The sequence below is a fragment of the Eufriesea mexicana genome, unplaced genomic scaffold (genome assembly GCF_001483705.2).
Source record: "Eufriesea mexicana isolate 0111107269 unplaced genomic scaffold, ASM148370v2 scaffold14589, whole genome shotgun sequence".
NCBI lineage: Eukaryota > Metazoa > Arthropoda > Insecta > Hymenoptera > Apidae > Eufriesea > Eufriesea mexicana.
The window spans coordinates 59,586-65,585 of NW_016922043.1; the positions used below are offsets into that span (position 1 = coordinate 59,586).

General features: G+C 35.9%; 1 protein-coding gene and 1 long non-coding RNA gene across 14 annotated transcripts in view; one reads left to right on the top strand and one right to left on the bottom strand.

The window, feature by feature from the left end:
- trol (terribly reduced optic lobes) overlaps positions 1-6,000 on the top strand; it is a 251,055-nt gene that overhangs the window by 32,933 nt on the left and 212,122 nt on the right. The window lies entirely within an intron of this gene.
- On the bottom strand, positions 351-1,142 carry LOC108553990 (uncharacterized). Its single transcript, XR_001890675.1, has 3 exons — positions 1,010-1,142; positions 678-815; positions 351-578 (listed from the first exon to the last, which is right to left on the bottom strand). It is a non-coding gene; the product is annotated as an uncharacterized LOC108553990 (long non-coding RNA).

Here is a 6,000-nt window from a genome sequence, read left to right on the forward strand (position 1 = left end):
CTTCCCAGGAAATCGACATCGTTTTCTGATATTATCTTTTCACGCAGATCACCGCTAATTACTATCCGTGGAAAACCGGTTTGTCAGATGAATCACTGCATTGATTTTTTTTCAATTCGTTTCAATGAAAAACAGACTAATCCTGTACGTGACTCGTAACATCAGGTTGATATAGCGAATCGTGTTTTTATTTCTTCGTCCATCAAATTAATCGAGATCATAATTTAAAAACGGTATTTTGTCCTAGCAGAGAATTTCTTTCATAACGAAGAAATAAAATTTTGTATAACTAATAATGTAATCAGTTGTTTAATATTTGATCGATATTAATTAGGATTTAATGGCAGCCGATTAATTGGAGATGCGCGAATAAGCGTAGAATCGATCGAATCTCAGTGGCCAGAGAAACTGTCGACCAAATAGGAGGCAGAAATTACAAGGCGCGAGCACTCGGTTCCTGCTGTTCCCTCTGCTGTGTCTATCTTTAGCTCGTTCTCTACAGGCTGTTCCAAAAGAGAGTCAAAACTTCTCCACAAGGATACGTAATTTTTGAGCGAATATTTTCTCCAAAGATAACGCTAAAAAAAGAGAAAAATAAATAAATCGGACGAAAATAAATTAATAATAAATCGACTAAAGTAATTATCTTTAGTAATTAAGGTAATGGATTTCCTTACTGGGATAAATGTTTCGATCACTAGACTGAGGTTAGATTCCAATCTTCTTGAAATATTCAGTTATCAAACATAGGTTATGTCTAGATTAACTTACAAATTTAGCGCTCAGTCGTTAGGTTTGGAACAGGTTTAGGTTAACTGCGAAATCAAGTATGTAATTACTATATTTAGATTTAGGTTAGGTTTGCTTAATTTAATTTTCAAGGCAATCTGATCTTAACAGTAACATCGTGTCGAGTATTAGGTTATGTATCCAATCCACTGCTAAGCTTATTATTTCAAATCTATCGTTTATCTTTGTACGTAGTTTATTGTCGAAATTTATACTCAACTGTAATTGTACTCGATCGTGCTACTCCTCGAATTGTCCAAATTCCGTGAATCCCAAGTCCATTCGGAGATAAATCTTTAACACGTTTCTTCTAACGTGTATCATTTCCGTTGCATACCGAGTTTCCTATTCGAGTCACTGATGTACCGACGCATACAAAACAAATAGCAACGTGCACCGTGCTCGGTACACGTGGCGTGAACTGACAGAGCGGCGCAAAAGCGACGCGCCGCGGCACATGTTAAACAACGCAGCATGGATGCCGTCACGGCAGCACAGGATCAACCGTTGCAACAGTGGTTCGACGAAGAACGAGTCCTTCGTTCCTCGAATCTCACGCGTCGTTTGCTCGAACGATTCGGCTAAAGTCGCGAGCAGACGTCATTATGCTGCAAGACACAGCCGTTTGAAACTTATTCACCGCGTCTGCCACGGCTCGTCGCCCTTTTTTTTTTAAAACCGTCGCGCGAGCGTTCCACCGATACTCGACCGCGACACGACGGCTATTGAAACGTGCGTGCGCTCATTAACGCGCGATGAAATCGAGGAAGAGCCACGCCACGGCGGATACCGTGACGGTGAGGCAGCATCGAACTTCGACTCCCTAGAAACGGTCTGGTGAAAAGTCTGGCACGATGATGGGACTAAATGAACTTCGGAATTGTTGATACACGCAGTTGATTATAAAATAGAAAAAGTAAGAAATGTTATTTTTTACGATAAGCTATTCTAGAATAGAATATTACTAGAAAAAGTTCTTCAGTCTAGGGGAAAGAAAAACAAAAATTCTTTTCTTCATTGCCTTGTCTTTATATACTTTGTTCGTACAGTTTTAACGACACCCTTGTGAGAATTTTTAAGATCTAAAATTCTTTAAAATTTAGAAAAATAATAAAAGTCCTAAAGAAGTCTCCTTTTCCAAATAATGGTAAAGAATTCTTTGTCCTTATATATATATAATAACTTATAACGTTGTCAACTTACCTATATACACTGTCAGATCCGAATAACCAAGTTAAACGTTACGTGGACAAGTGACATAACCTTAAATTGACATTCTAAATTGTGGTTCACGATTTCACTTCAGTTATTACTAAATATATACCATTTGCTTGTAAATTAAACGTGCTATAATAAAATCACGCAGTAAATAAACAAATACTATACTATATTACATATACCTTATATACTATATATACTATACTATATTACATATATTATAGCAAAAGGGTAAATATCCAATTACAAGTTACAGAAAATATAGGAAACTTTGATATACCCTATTTATCGATATAACAAATGAAAATAATAATATTTCGTTATTATAATAACAATATAAGATAAAAATTAACTCGATATCCTGTTTCACTCGATTTAATTTCGCAAAAATGTGTCAGTATAAACATGTCATCGATTAAAAACATATGAAAATAGAATCAATCTTTAAGCAGCATCTTCAACTAGACCATGAACTAGTCGGCATAAGATGTCGGACCCGGACCACGGAAATTTAATCGTTTCTACAACAAAAATGGCTGTTACGATCAGAAAGTTCGCGATGCTTACGGAAAGTCAAAAGCAAGGATCTCATCCGAAATCGATTTTATTCATACTCGAAAATCTTTACTTTTCCAGACATCGAAAACAATTAAGAACACCTGTGAATGGAACCGGTTGAAAGAGCAACGAATTCCTGCACCGCACTTTGTGCTTTCCGTGTACATTTTTGCACTCGTATCAGCGGAGGTTTCTTTTGTGGAGATAGGGGGCGGTGGGCGGCGGAGAAAATCCCGGTTCTAGGGAAAAAAAAGGGAAAGAAATTGCTGGTTTTTTTCCCCCGGTGGCCAGGGTATTTGGGTCGCGTGTCCCACATTCCGGCCACGTCAAAGTTAATTGCAGGTGTTAACGACGATTACCGTCGTCTGTGCCGGCTGGAGGCTGTTTATATCCGTGTGTGTCTGGCCTTTTGTACAGCCAGGTCGAGCGGGATGAATCAAATTTCTCCCCCTTTGTTTCCTGCCTCCGCTTCGTAATTTCGCCCCCTTTTTTTCTTCTTCCTTCGCTTGCTCGGGCTCTTTCTCTCCTTCCCCTTTTTCTGCTCGTCGTTTCCCTGTCGGTGAAGAATGGCGAATCGTCGACCTGGTATTTCTCGAGGACAGATTCCTGGCGTTCGAACCGTTCTGCTCTGCGGCCGCTTGCAAATGTGCCACGAATAAGCTTCCGATTCTTTGGCTCTACATGTGCGAGTAACTGTGTCGAGATGATTTCTGCCGCGAAATTTTAAGTCCATTTGCTCTCATAGTTGCGGCTAGTGTTGGCAAGTCCTTCCTCGACCAGGGTAAACCTGTGAAAAGAAACCAGATAAAATATACCTACATTTTTCCACGGTTCTTTCAGATGTTTTGAAATTCGCTTATAATTTATATTTTAGTATCTCTAAAATCTAAATCGAATGAGAAAATAGAGGAGGAATCTTGACAAAAATTCCCCGGATTAGTGGCAATCATAATTGCGATTTCTTTGAGAATTTTTAATGAAAATTTGGGGAATGTTAGTGTTAGGTTAGATTAGATTATTTTATGTATTTGAAAAGAGCTGGAATAATCGCAATGCACGCGATTGGATGAGGCAATATCTTTTTCAATTATCTTCTGTCGCTCTTCATTGTGGATCCGCCATTAAAAGTCAATCATGCGTGTAGCAGGAAAGAAATTTCAAAATGGAGAAACCAAAGAATTAACGTTGAATTTTTAATGAAAAATTGGGGAATGTTATTTTTAGTTTAGGTTAGGTTATTTTATGTATTTGGAAAGAGTTGGAATAATCGCAATGCACGCGATTGGATGAGGCAATATCTTTTTCAATTATCTTCTGTCGCTCTTCATTGTGGATCCGCCATTAAAAGTCAATCATGCGTGTAGCAGGAAAGAAATTTCAAAATGGAGGAACCAAAGAATTAACGTTGAATTTTTAATGAAAAATTAGGGAATGTTGTTGTTAGGTTAGGTTAGGTTATTTTATGTATTTGAAAAGAGCTGGAATAATCGCAATGCACACGATTGGATGAAACAATATCTTTTTCTTCTGTCGTTTACTGCGGATCCGCCATTAACAATGAGCGTTGGAGCAACTAACATCCTTTTTAGATTCGGACCAAGGTTCTAGGTAAATTTAACACGAGCAAAATGCTGGAATATTAAAGCTGGTTTCCGTTGACTTTTATTATTGGCGAAAACGTACGAATTATAGAATTCGTTTTAAGGTATTATGTTAATAACTGCTAATGCAGACTAAAAGAAGGAAATTGCAGGTTATTTTACAGGCGCTTAATGAAGTGTTTAAATTTGTTTATTGCTTCGTACTACTTTCCTTCACCTTCCTGCTAATTTACAAAATGACGTAATTTTATGTCAGTGGCGGCTAACTATAGTTCGAGAAACGGCGTAATAATACCTCGAACGCAATTGGCTGTAATTTTTGAAAGGACGTAATCTGACGTCAGATGCAAGCAGCTACAATTTGCAAGGCGACGTAATTTTACGGTAGCCATAACTGGCTATAGTCTTCGAAGAGACGTAATCTTACGTTTGCAATTGGCTGTGTGCGAACTTGTTGGTGTTAAATCTACTGTCTTCGATCGTTTTTATACTTTCCATTCTGCTTCTAACTCTGCTTCTAATTCTGCTTTCTGATTCTGCTTCTGTATAATCAAATTTCAGACATCCATTTTCATTTTTATTGCATTTGTTCTGATAGTCGTACATAGTCTGCTAGAATACTATAAGGACAGTAACATCATCAAAATCTGTTTCATCTGCAAGGAATATGTTTTTGGAAAATGTACTATATACTTATTATTTTTCAGATGTATACAGTTTACTATCAAAATCTTTCAAAAACTATTTTATTTATTTATTCCGCTTCTGTATAATCAAATTTTAAATATCCATTTGCCTTTTTATTGCGTTTGTCGTAATAGTCACACATAGCCTGTTAGAATACTATAAGGATACTAACATCATCAAAATTTGTTTCGTCTGCAAGGAATATGTTTTTGGAAAATGTACTATATACCTATTATTTTTCAGATGTGTACAGTTTATTATGAAAAATTTTCAAAGACTGTTTTATTTATTTATTATTGCTTGCATTTAACTGTAAAAAATATAGTTTTTATTTGATATATTACTACTAGAAATAGGAATACATCAATTTTTGATAGATTTAGCGTTAAAAAATAGAAAGCAACAATACCGAGGTATAATTAGCTAAGAACCTATGAAGATGATACAAAACTTATATTGAGTAAGAAGATATTGATTGGCACACAATATTACAGGAAAATTCACCTAATCAGAGTAGAGCAAAATTTTTTTTGTGGACGATAAGATGATGGAGCATTAAAAATGAAATATCTTTGTATGAAAGGTTTTGTTATATCGTGTACTATTATAAAGTTACATTTAAAAAGAAACGAAGAAAGCATTGACAATTCGATCATTAATTTCAGTTGCTTAAACTGATATTCCACGAAAAAGAAAAAAAAATTGTTGCAGTGTATAATGTATCATATTCCATCAGCACACAATAGCTCCATTAAAAACAATAAAATTAATTAAAAAATATTTTTAAATATTTATTGTAGATAATTTGTCATACTGCATCGACACATGGAAACTCCATTAAAAATGAGAAAATTCATTAAAAATGGTTTCAAATATTTTTTAATTTGTATGGAATTCTGTGAGTGTACATATCACAACAGTGTGCATATTTTTATTACATTTGTATACATTTTTGTTCTACGAACAATTTCGTGGTAACACAGTGTACCGCTATGTGCTTTTTCCATGTACAGTAAATCGACGTAAAAATGGCGTTCTCCATTCAAGAAGTACATCCTCTTCTTTAGAAACTCTGTAGGATATTGGGCCACGAATTCGTCCAGAGGGCAGCACGGTCGCGACGTTATCGCGGTAAAAATAAAGGGAA